A 13933-nucleotide genomic window follows, 5' to 3' on the forward strand; every position below is an offset into this window, starting at 1 on the left:
GTTGTTTTTATAAATTCTAATAGTGCATAAAATAAGTTTAAGTGTCATCATCATCATCATTCATCATCATAAAAGCTAAGTAAGTTCGACAAGAATAGAGATCGAAACAATAGGCTGAATTCGGTCAGCTGCTGAGACCTCTACGTAAATTGAAAAGATGTATAGTCAGTGGATATGGCTCCGTATGTGAGTCCCCTAACCTCTGACCAATTTTCAGAACCTAACTCGTCTTCGTTTGACCGTGGCGACGGTTTAAGTGCGAGTAGGTCAGAAATTTCAGCACACCGTTAATAGGGTGTAGTGACTCTCGGAGGGCCATAAATCCTAAACCGTAACTCGGATTAAGACGAGGCCTAAACGGAAAATCATCTACTCGAACCGAACTAACTGAAAATAAACTTTCCAGTAGCCCAGGTGGTCTGATCAGATACGAAAATCAGTGGACAAGTGCTCCGGTAAGGTTCTTGGTGCTTGATGCTCATCACAGTTCTCATCCTTGATGCTTGTAGCTTCAAGTGTACAACTCGTTGATGGTTTAGCATCACTTTTGACCAAGATTCTACCATCAATACACAATATGTTAAGACCAAGTGGTAACACAACTCATTTAAGAGTCTTAGATGGATGATGAACCAAGGTTGCATCATATCCTTAGTCTTAACACAATTACAAGTCCTATTTACAAACAAAGTTACAAACTTTACATTAATCAAACAAGTATGAACATGATCCAAGTCAAAAGAGGTGATGGAACCCTAAGCTAGAGAGCTTGGATCCCTTTCACACAATTTATAAGGTCACAAAGCTAGAAAGCTTGAACCTTTAGTGTTCTTGAAGATCTTGAAGCATAAAGCTTGGATCTTTAAGATATATGAAGATAACAAACAAAAGTTTGAATCTTTATAACAAAATAACAAGATTAAAGTAAAAGAAAGATGAATCTACAAAGTTGGTGAAGATTCAAAGCTAGAAAGCTTGAATCTTCCATGTTCTTGAAAGATTCATGCTTGAATCAACAAGATATAAACAAGATCAAAGCTAAAAGGAACTTTGATCTCCATAATATGATGATGATGGCCACGAAAATGAAAGGAAAAGAAGAAGAAAAAGAAGATTTACAAGCAATACTAGAAAGGGAAGAAAGAAAGAACAAGTGTGTGTGAAAATCAAATGAGCAAGTGATTTGAATGAGAGGTAAATGGCTAGTATTTATAAGCAATGAATTTGACAAGGATTGATGACATGGACAAGGGCTAGTATTTATAAGCAAGGAATTTGACAAGGATTGATGACATGGATAAGGGCTAGTATTTATAAGCAAGGAATTTGACAAGGATTGATGACATGGACAAGGGCTAATTAATTGGGTCACTAGCTAGAGTAGGGTGGGCTTGAGCCCAACAAGGTAAAAAGTCCAACAAGACTAACTATTGTGCATAATTAAATTACTACGCGTAATTAAGCATCCAAAAACCCAGGTAATTATTATTATAAAATAATAATTAATATTTCGCAGTCATAATATTCCGATTATGACAAAAGTTAAACGTGCGCGCAAGTTCGCGGTTTATTCGAAACGTCAAATAACACTAACGGTTATAAAGGCTTCCAATGATCAAGTTATGTATCCTGCGTACTCTAAGGCACGTTTTAACATATAAATGGAAGTAAACCACGTAAATCAAGTTTCCAGAGTATAAAGTAACACAGTACGCACAAATACGCAGTTTCGCAAAAAATACAAGGCACAAAAGAAAGTCGAAAAAGCCGGGTCGTTACATTACCCACCCGTTAATGGAAATTTCGTCCCGAAATTTGAGGAGTGACAAAAAAAATGGTACCGTATTTAAATAAGAAGTAGCGTATCAAAGTTCCGAAAGATTCGTGGGCTAAAAAGTGAGCTATTTACCTTGAAAGGTACTCTGGCGTATAAAAGTAAGAATAGGTATATGCTATTAATTAAGTCTCTTAGGAGATCAACAAATTGATTTCGTTTCTGGTTAACATGAGTATGTTGTCTGAATATATCCACAAAAGAAAAGATGATGTTTTTAGCCTTACAGGCATCTTTAGTAAGCTGGATGCATGAAATACATCATGAATGTTACTAAACTCATCTAAAACATTGAGCGCTTATGTCGCAATACAAAGCTGACAGGTAGGATGGAAAACATGGTGATCATAACCATGCGATTTGATGTCTGGATAGTGTTAGCCACGGATTTTACTAACCCCTTGATTTCGAAAAGAGACCATAGGCATAAAGAACTCGATATTTAAGAACGTTTCATTTGACTATATGAATTGAAACTTTTGCTGAAAGTGAATAATCGGACTTATATGCAATGCAAGCCATAATTATCTATAGTGCCTTCAGGACGGTCTGAACGAACAATGAAGGATATCACCCAGTTTACCATACTGCAGGTGAACTTATCCTTAGATAGAATGAAAGAACAGTTCCATAATGTAACTTTATCCTTTCAGTTACATGTTGAAGTAGGGTTAACATTAACTAGAACAACATATAGTTGCAACCAACGAAGAAAGGAATGTGTAGAGTAACCATATCCGTATTACAGATGTTTTAAGCAGTCCCTTCCAAGAGGATAACAAGATTCATAGATTCCTAAAGTATGTTACTTTACATTTCCGAAAGAGAATCGCACGAAAGGTGTGATCTTTGAACCAGGGTGAACTCTTCGAGCGGTTTGTTCTGAATTTATCCTTATACTTAAGGAGATGCGCCGACAAGAAGATACGTGGACCCTTGGTCGTAAAGAACGGTTTACTCTAAGTGAAAAGAATCTCAAAACGATTCCTTGTACCTCAACCTACTAATTCATAGAGATGATTTTTACGAGGATGTTGCGATTAGCCGTGAAATATTGAGAATAGAAACCCACCTAGTGCTCTTCCCACAATGGGGTGACCATTGAGTGTACCTCAGAAAATTGATTTATCGGCCCGCGATTTTGCCATGTTTAACCTTAAAAGGAACATTTTTTGAGTACAAAGACTTCCTAACAATTTTTTTTTTTATAAATCTGCCACCCAAAGTGGCTCAATCGTTTTTAATAAGGATTTTAATAGTAAGCTTCATCCCTAACGGAGGGAGAGAAGAAGTGTGATCCCTACATTGTGTAGTCTAATACGGAAACCTTTAATAAAATCAACCGAGGAAGTTTTGAAAAACCTTTAAACGTTTGATGCGACAACATAAATGGAACGAAGTTCTTGGTAAATTTAGAAGTATGTATAACGAGTACCATTTGCACAAAATTATTTGACTTAAAACAACTCAATAAAGGAGCGATTTTTAATCATCTTGAAGGTATAACTTAGTATGCACTAACCCAAAATAAGTAAGGGTAAATTTATACATATATGATTTTATAAATCGCGTAAGTGATAGAAAAGTTTTTAGTACTTTCATTTGTCCATAAATCTCGTGAGGACCGCACAAATAAGCAACGTGTAAATCAACGTGTAAAAATTTTGATAAATAAAGTTTTTCGTATTTCAGAGGTTACGAGTTGAAAAAAGGTCGAGTGAAAAATCTTTGAATCATCGGTTGACATGTTACTAGGTAATGAAAACTAATGAATTAAATGTAGTTTTGATGATTATCCAAACTTAAGTCTTTGGCCCAAAAATATTTACGTGCGAAGCCGTTTCTAAAACGTGAGGTATGAAGGATAGAGCATGAGGATGAGAAGTTAATCGCTTCTTGACTTTGCAGAATGCCACACAGGTTATGGCTAATATTAAAGTCGGAATACTAATGATGTTAATATCGCTAGATGAGAATTTCCTTGGAATAGGTCAGGACTTTGAGTTATGTAAGATAGAGCATCGCTCCGACAGGTGTGAAGAATAAGATCCCTGGGGTAACGCAGTAATTTTGAATGGTTTAAGTGTTTGTGGATGCCCGAAGGCTCTGCATGATGTGGTAGTAAGTGCCTTCATCACATACACACACATGAATCTCTTAGTTTCGACAGTTGTCTGTCTTCATGATGACTTGGATACGAATAAGCAACGAAAAATTTTATATTGACAAGCAACGAAAATTTTATAGAATTCATTTAAGGTGACGATGTAAGAAAAGAAATTAAGTTCTTAGCAAACTAGGGTTATGTACAACACGTACCATTCAAGGTAAAATATCCTTTGAATAAAAGATTTGATTTGTAAAAGTGAAAGTAAAATTTCATATGTATTTGTCAAAAAGAAGTAATTATTTACTTTATTTTATATAACGTATACGATTTCAAAAATTTGCACGAATGGCAAATAAAATAAATTTCTTTTTATTAAATTTTGAGAGGATCGCACAGTAAAATAGTGTAAGTAAAATTTTGGCAAACAAAATTTTCATATTTCGGAGGTTACAAGTTGAAAAAAGATTGATGAGAATCGAGTAAAAGACTTTTGAAAATCTCGGGTGATATTTGAGCAAAAATGTTACGAGGTAATGAAAACTGTTGAATTTTAAAGTGGTTGATGACTATTAGTAGGGCATAAGTCCTTCGACCAAAAATGTTTAAGTATAAAGTTGTTGCTTATAAGTGAGAAACGAAAGGGAGAGTATGAGGACGGGGATTAACTACCCATTGATTTTGGAAATTCCGAACTGGTATGACTAATATCGAAGTAAGAAGGGTGATGGTGTGATTATCATTGATTAAGAATTCTCTCAGAATAAGTTAGGATTCAGTGTCGCATAAGAATGAGTATCAAATACGATTCTTGGGTAGTATAGTATTTGAATTGCTGAAGTGACGGGATACAATTTCCTTTATGTATCGTTGTCCATTGCATCGGTTTCTTTCATGGATAGAAAGTGAGCAGATTTGGTGAGGCGATCAACGATAACCCCGATAGTGTCATAACTGCCGACTGTTTTCGGTAGTTTCAGAATGAAATCCATCGTCATCCCTTCCCATTTCCATTGTGGGATCTCGGGTTGTTGAAGTAATCCGGATGGCTTTTGGCTCACCATTCTCGCGAGGTATAAGAATAATCTTCTTACTATAAATAACTTTCGCTTTCGTCCTTGAAAGTCAGTCCGTTCCAACTATTTCCTCAAAGCTTTCTAACTCGATGAGTATTAGGTTAATTTTAAGGTCCATTCCAACCAAATCTTATTATACTGCCGTGAAAATTTTTATCAACCTTCTCAAATAACATCTGCTTGTGTGCAGGTAACTAATCCTTTCCAACTACTACTATAAAACTTCCAAGTTTTGTTGGCATGAGGTCATCTCCAAATGACCCACCTGTTAATTTTTAAGGTACTATCTTAAATTACTCCTCTATCTCTGCCAACTTACCATTAGCTTGTCCTATAGAATACTTAACTCTCATGGTTGTTAATGGCTTATTAGTCATCACACTAGGATTCTTAGATATAAGGTTTCTATCACTCTAGTATTAAACAATTCCGAGACGATAAATTTTTGTGAAGAAACGTACCTTAACTAAAATCAGGATCCATGCGAGTCTCCATAGCTGAGATAATGATTGCTCTATCGTATGTGAGTCCAAAGTTTTTTTTTTTTTCCTATTTGAGAACTTTTTCCTTAAGTATCCAGGGTGTCTATATCTATAACAAATCTTCGGGTTATCAATTCTGCAGTCCAGGCCCTTCTCGTACAGTATCTAGACTAAGTGGTTATTCCTGCCTTTATCAGACCATAATGCGTATACTCAAGTGGTTCCTACCAAAATTTCCTTTGAATCGCTTCATATTCCTTATGTAGTAACATTGGGACTTCTGCATAATTCACTTCAATATAATTACGCTGGCCTGGCGTCATTATATTGTACTAAATCGTACGTTCATTCCAATATCACTCCATATGGTCAATGTAACGTGATCACTTTCAGTTCTACTCAATTTCATCCAACGGTGCTTTATCTATGCTATCTCAAAATAAAATCTACATAATTAATCTCACGGTTTCTCGGTGTGGGTGCGTAAGTTCCGTAGGTCATGCACCAATGCCTAAATGTCCTGAAATTTCTTCAAAATGTTCAGGTTCAGGTAACATCGTTAAGTTCCTTTCTAGAAATTCAATCTGGGTCTCGCGTCGAGTTGTATGTGTAGCAAGTAGTAGTACGATATGTCTTGAGGCGACTCCCAAGTCTTTGGGTATGGTTGAGCATCAGTAGAAGGCACTCTAACCTTGTGAAAGGAGATGTCCTCCCGACTTCCCCAATGCCTAAGAGTGTTAGGGTACTAAATCCAGAAATGTCGTCAGATCATCGAGTAGTGGTGAAGAACGAAAGAGATAAGTGACGGTCATGAAAGCGTACGAGATACGAGCCATCTTGCAGGAACTGAACAACCTTCGAATGTTCACACGTCGTACGTGGAAATTTAGAGTGAGCTCGGGGTGCGGTTACTCCGACAAATCCTCCAATATCTCCTCCTCCGAGGATCGACTTTAGTGGGCGTGTAATCCGAGGGGTACTCCTCCTAGATTGCGTGAAGAATCGTTTCGATCCCTGGAACGGTGGAACAGTAGTAACAGGTGGATTACAATACTAATCCTTAGGGTTAGACGTGTGGGAAATGGGTTCAAAAGAACATCTGAACTAGGAAAGGTAAGTTTTTCCAAGTCGGTGCAGCGAATAGCAGGCATGAAGCAAGCACGTAATCAGGCACTACAGTAACCTAGCTTGTTTACAGCAGTATATAGCATGGCAATATTAACAGTACTAAACAGAAGTAACATGCAATCGAAAGCAGATAGTAGCATGCAGTAGCTAGAATAAGCAAAAGCATGCAGCGAGTTTACATAGCAGTAAAAGGAAACGGTAGCAGGCAGCAAGTTCATACGGTAGTAAAAGTAAGCAGTGGCATGTAGTAGTAGTAAGTAGTAACATGTAGTAATATAACACAGTAGCATGCAGCAGGTTCCGCAGAAACAAGTAAACTAGCAAGTTGTAGATTAGTCCTATTAGTGAATCCTACTCGGGTCGGTCCTAGACTCACTAATGCAACCTAATTCCCTACAACCAATGCTCTGATACCAACTGCGATGCCCCGTACAAAATCATCGTGTACGGTACATCAACAACAGGATCATTACAAGGTCAAACACTATATGCTGTTTGAAAACCAGTTTTGCATTCATGAACAGATAACATTTTACAAAAGATGAATAGGAAACATTAACATGAGTACATGATACTAAGGTCATTACAAAGCTATTGTTTTGAAAATAACATAAGTTGGGAATGCAAAGTAAAAGTTTCATGCTTGAGACATCTCTAAGTAATGCAGTGAAAGTCTAACACAGCAAGTCTGTAACAGCAAGTCTATACACCGAGACTAGAACAGCAAGGCTAATAGCAGAAGCAACATCGTCTAAACACCTGAGAAATACATGCTTAAAAAGTCAACACGAATGTTGGTGAGCTATAGTTTGTTTGTATTCAGTAATGTAATGTAGGCCACGAGATTTCAGTGCTTCAAACAAGCGTTTCAAATCAATAATTCAAATCAGTATGATAAAGTATATGTATAGCCGTGGGCACCCGGTAACTAGACTTAACGTTTATAACCCCCTGAAAGTACACTTGGCGAGTGCGTATGTTCACGAAGTATTAAACACCCGTTAAATGCTAGCGCGACTAGCCCGAGTGGGGATGTCAAACCCTATGGATCCATATCTAAGATTCGCGTTCACCGGTTCAAAAACCAATGACTAAACGTTACCGAGCTAAAGGGAATGTGTAGTGACCCGAACTTTTCCATGTTTATATATATTAATTGAGATTGATATTTACATGATTAAATGTTTCCAACATGTTAAGCAATCAAACTTGTTAAGACTTGATTAATTGAAATATGTTTCATATAGACAATTGACCACCCAAGTTGACCGGTGATTCACGAACGTTAAAACTTGTAAAAACTATATGATGACATATATATGGATATATATATATATAGTTAACATGATACTATGATAAGTAAACATATCATTAAGTATATTAACAATGAACTACATATGTAAAAACAAGACTACTAACTTAATGATTTTTAAACGAGACATATATGTAACGATTATCGTTGTAAAGACATTTAATGTATATATATATCATATTAAGAGATATTCATACATGATAATATCATGATAATATAATAATTTAAAATCTCATTTGATATTATAAACATTGGGTTAACAACATTTAACAAGATCGTTAACCTAAAGGTTTCAAAACAACACTTACATGTAACGACTAACGATGACTTAACGACTCAGTTAAAATGTATATACATGTAGGGCTTTAATATGTATTTATACACTTTTGAAAGACTTCAATACACTTATCAAAATACTTCTACTTAACAAAAATGCTTACAATTACATCCTCGTTCAGTTTCATCAACAATTCTACTCGTATGCACCCGTATTCGTACTCGTACAATACACAGCTTTTAGATGTATGTACTATTGGTATATATACTCTAATGATCAGCTCTTAGCAGCCCATTTGAGTCACCTAACACATGTGGGAACCATCATTTGGCAACTAGCATGAAATATCTCATAAAATTACAAAAATATGAGTAATCATTCATGACTTATTTACATGAAAACAAAATTACATATCCTTTATATCTAATCCATACACCAACGACCAAAAACACCTACAAACACTTTCATTCTTCAATTTTATTCATCTAATTGATCTCTCTCAAGTTCTATCTTCAAGTTCTAAGTGTTCTTCATAAATTCCAAAAGTTCTAGTTTCATAAAATCAAGAATACTTTCAAGTTTGCTAGCTCACTTCCAATCTTGTAAGGTGATCATCCAACCTCAAGAAATCTTTGTTTCTTACAGTAGGTTATCATTCTAATACAAGGTAATAATCATATTCAAACTTTGGTTCAATTTCTATAACTATAACAATCTTATTTCAAGTGATGATCTTACTTGAACTTGTTTTCGTGTCATGATCCTGCTTCAAGAACTTCGAGCCATCCAAGGATCCATTGAATCTAGATCCATTTTTCTCTTTTCCAATAGGTTTATCCAAGGAACTTAAGGTAGTAATGATGTTCATAACATCATTCGATTCATACATATAAAGCTATCTTATTCGAAGGTTTAAACTTGTAATCACTAGAACATAGTTTAGTTAATTCTAAACTTGTTCGCAAACAAAAGTTAATCCTTCTAACTTGACTTTTAAAATCAACTAAACACATGTTCTATATCTATATGATATGCTAACTTAATGATTTAAAACCTGGAAACACGAAAAACACCGTAAAATCGGATTTACGCCGTCGTAGTAACACCGCGGGCTGTTTTGGGTTAGTTAATTAAAAACTATGATAAACTTTGATTTAAAAGTTGTTATTCTGAGAAAATGATTTTTATTATGAACATGAAACTATATCCAAAAATTATGGTTAAACTCAAAGTGGAAGTATGTTTTTTAAAATGGTCATCTAGACGTTGTTCTTTCGACTGAAATGACTACCTTTACAAAAATGACTTGTAACTTATTTTTCCGACTATAAACCTATACTTTTTCTGTTTAAATTCATAAAATAGAGTTCAATATGAAACCATAGCAATTTTATTCACTCAAAACGGATTTAAAATGAAGAAGTTATGGGTAAAACAAGATTGGATAATTTTTCTCATTTTAGCTACGTGAAAATTGGTAACAAATCTATTCCAACCATAACTTAATCAACTTGTATTGTATATTATGTAATCTTGAGATACCATAGACACGTATACAATGTTTCGACCTATCATGTCGACACATCTATATATATTTCGGAACAACCATAGACACTCTATATGTGAATGTTGGAGTTAGCTATACAGGGTTGAGGTTGATTCCAAAATATATATAGTTTGAATTGTGATCAATACTGAGATACGTATACACTGGGTCGTGGATTGATTCAAGATAATATTTATCGATTTATTTCTGTACATCTAACTGTGGACAACTAGTTGTAGGTTACTAACGAGGACAGCTGACTTAATAAACTTAAAACATCAAAATATATTAAAAGTGTTGTAAATATATTTTGAACATACTTTGATATATATGTATATATTGTTATATGTTCGTGAATCAACCAGTGGCCAAGTCTTACTTCCCGACGAAGTAAAAGTCTGTGAAAGTGAGTTATAGTCCCACTTTTAAAATCTAATATTTTTGGGATGAGAATACATGCAGGTTTTATAAATGATTTACAAAATAGACACAAGTACGTGAAACTACATTCTATGGTTGAATTATCGAAATCGAATATGCCCCTTTTTATTAAGTCTGGTAATCTAAGAATTAGGGAACAGACACCCTAATTGATGCGAATCCTAAAGATAGATCTATCGGGCCCAACAAGCCCCATCCAAAGTACCGGATGCTTTAGTACTTCGAAATTTATATCATATCCGAAGGGTGTCCCGGAATGATGGGGATATTCTTATATATGCATCTTGTTAATGTCGGTTACCAGGTGTTCACCATATGAATGACTTTTATCTCTATGTATGGGATGTGTATTGAAATATGAAATCTTGTGGTCTATTATTATGATTTGATATATATAGGTTAAACCTATAACTCACCAACATTTTTGTTGACGTTTTAAGCATGTTTATTCTCAGGTGATTATTAAGAGCTTCCGCTGTTGCATACTTAAATAAGGACGAGATTTGGAGTCCATGCTTGTATGATATTGTGTAAAAACTGCATTCAAGAAACTTATTTTGTTGTAACATATTTGTATTGTAAACCATTATGTAATGGTCGTGTGTAAACAGGATATTTTAGATTATCATTATTTGATAATCTACGTAAAGTTTTTTTAAAACCTTTATCTATGAAATAAAGGTTATGGTTTGTTTTAAAAATGAATGCAGTCTTTGAAAAACGTCTCATATAGAGGTCAAAACCTCGCAACGAAATCAATTAATATGGAACGTTTTTAATCAATAAGAACGGGACATTTCAGTTGGTATCAGAGCGTTGGTCTTAGAGAACCAGAATTTTGCATTAGTGTGTCTTATCTAGTTTGTTAGGATGCATTAGTGAGTCTGGACTTCGACCGTGTTTACTTGAAAAATGATTGCTTAACAAATTTTGTTGGAAACTATATATTTTTAACATGTGAATATTATGTGATATATTAATCTCTTAACGCGTTTGATATTATGTGATAGATGTCTACCTCTAGAACAAGTCCCATTGACTCACCTAATAATAATGAAGAGTCAAATGTAAATTGGAATGATTCGTGGACTGATTCACAAGTTCCCGAAGAGGAACCGAAAGAAGAGTCGGAACCGGAAGAAGAATCGGAACCGGAAGAAGAATCGGAACCGGATGAAGAAGTAGAACCGGTGGGGGAAATAATAAAACGGTTAAGTAAAAGAAAATCCTCAACCAACCGACCAAGGTTAATTATGGTCAATGGTGTTTCCGCCAAGGAAGCAAAATATTGGGAGGATTACCAATTCTCCGATGAATCGGATTCCGACGAGAATTCCGATGATGTTATAGAAATTACCCTAACTGAATTTAAAAAGGCAAAAGAAAATAATAAGGGAAAGGGCATAAAAATAGAGAAATCTAATTCCAACCCCGATGAACTTTATATGTATCGTCAACCCCTGAAGTCCTTAAGTTGTAACAATGACCCGGGAACCTCTAAACCACCAGGTTTTTCTAAACCGTTGTGGAAAACGACAGTTAGTATTAGGGGAACATCATATATCCCTAGAAACTTGGCAAAACGAACCAAAACCGAAGAAGAAGAAACGAGCGAGTCGGAATAAGATAGTTGTATTCGTGTGGTGTAATATATGTAATATAGTGTGCTTATGCTTTATGATATATGTAAAAATTGTTTGTATTAATAAGTATTTTTTTTATGAATCTAACTCTTGTCTATTTTACAGTTTAAAAACACAAAATGGATAGACAACCCAATATTTTAAGAGACCTACCCGGAGACATGATTGATGAAATCTTGTCTAGAGTCGGCCAGAATTCCTCGGCACAACTATTTAAGGCGAGATCAGTTTGTAAGACATTCGAAGAACGTTCCAAGAATGTCATGGTTTATAAGAGACTTTCGTTTGAAAGATGAGGGATATCACATTGGGAAACCCATAAGTTACGATGTGTTTACTTTGACGCATATATTGCGGGGAACCCAAATGCTATTTTACGCAACGAGTTAAGAAATTATTTTGACTCAATATATCCGAATATTGGACTCCGTGATTTAGAAAAAGCGGCTAACATGCAACATAAAGAAGCATGTTATGCTTACGGATTAGTAATGTTCGCTTCTCACCAAAGTGAGAACAAGAACATCGGGCTACAACTATTAAACAAAACATTTCCACAAGTGACGGAGTCGGTAATTGGGGTAAGAAATGAGGTTTTTAGATTGTTACGGGACTGTTGGACGTTACGTAACCCTCGTCCCTTTGACGACGTTACAACACGCTGTCTTATCAATGGCCATAACATTTATGTTCCACAAGACCAAGGATGGGAAGTAATCCTAGTAAAACCAGAATGCATGACTTGTTTCTGGACGTATGAATTACGTGTCTTTATTGCCTTTGCTGAACGACTTGTGTACTAGCTAGAATTATCTTCACAACTATCTTGTATCAAAGTTATTGTGTGCTATATTTCATGCTTTATGTAAAATAAGCGGTATTGTAAGTTTGTAAAATATTGTATAAAAGTTTGAACGCAAAATATTATTATAATCAGTTTTTCATATAGAATTGTAGTAGTTGAATTGTATATTAGCTACTAAGTATGAACTTAACGGGTAGGTACTACCCGAATTTAAACTTATAAAACGCTAATATGAAGAAAAAGCTTTTATAAATGAGTTCATATTATGCTACGAAATACTATTAACTACTCTTAATATTCTGTATGATTAACTTGTTCCATTTGACTATTTTGAAGGAAATGGCACCGACTACTCGACACACCGTGAATATGAATGAAGAGGAATTCCGTACTTTTCTAGCTTCAAACATAGCCGCAGTACAGGCTGCACTACATACCAACAATAACCTTGGATCTAGCAGTACAGGAAATCGTGTAGGATGCACCTACAAAGAATTCACTGCCTGCAAACCTTTGGAATTTGATGGAACCGAAGGACCGATCGGATTGAAACGGTGGACCGAGAAGGTCGAATCGGTGTTTGCCATAAGTAAGTGTACTGAAGAGGACAAAGTGAAGTACGCTACGCATACCTTCACAGGTTCTGCGTTAACATGGTGGAATACATATCTAGAGCAAGTGGGACAAGACGATACGTACGCACTACCGTGGTCAGCATTCAAGCACTTGATGAACGAGAAGTACCGTCCCAGAACCGAGGTCAATAAGCTCAAGACAGAACTTAGAGGGTTACGAACCCAAGGATTTGATATTACGACGTACGAAAGACGATTCACAGAATTGTGCCTATTGTATCCGGGAGCATTCGAAGATGAGGAAGAGAAGATCGACGCGTTTGTGAAAGGATTACCGGAAAGAATCCAAGAAGATATAAGTTCACACGAGCCCGCCTCCATACAACAGGCATGTAGAATGGCTCACAAACTAGTGAACCAGATTGAAGAAAGAATTAAAGAACAGACTGCTGAAGAGGCCAATGTGAAGCAAGTCAAAAGAAAGTGGGAGGAAAACGGTGATAAGAATCACCAATACAACAACAACAGCAATTACAACAATAATCGCAACAATTATCCCAACAATCGCAACATCAATCGCAACTACAACAAACGGCCCAACAACAACAACAACAACAACAACAACAACAACAACAACAACAACAACAACAACAACAACAACAACTACAACAATCATCCCAACAACAATAATAACCGCAACAACAACA

Source organism: Rutidosis leptorrhynchoides, chromosome 4 (assembly GCF_046630445.1).
Source record: "Rutidosis leptorrhynchoides isolate AG116_Rl617_1_P2 chromosome 4, CSIRO_AGI_Rlap_v1, whole genome shotgun sequence".
NCBI classification, from domain to species: domain Eukaryota; kingdom Viridiplantae; phylum Streptophyta; class Magnoliopsida; order Asterales; family Asteraceae; genus Rutidosis; species Rutidosis leptorrhynchoides.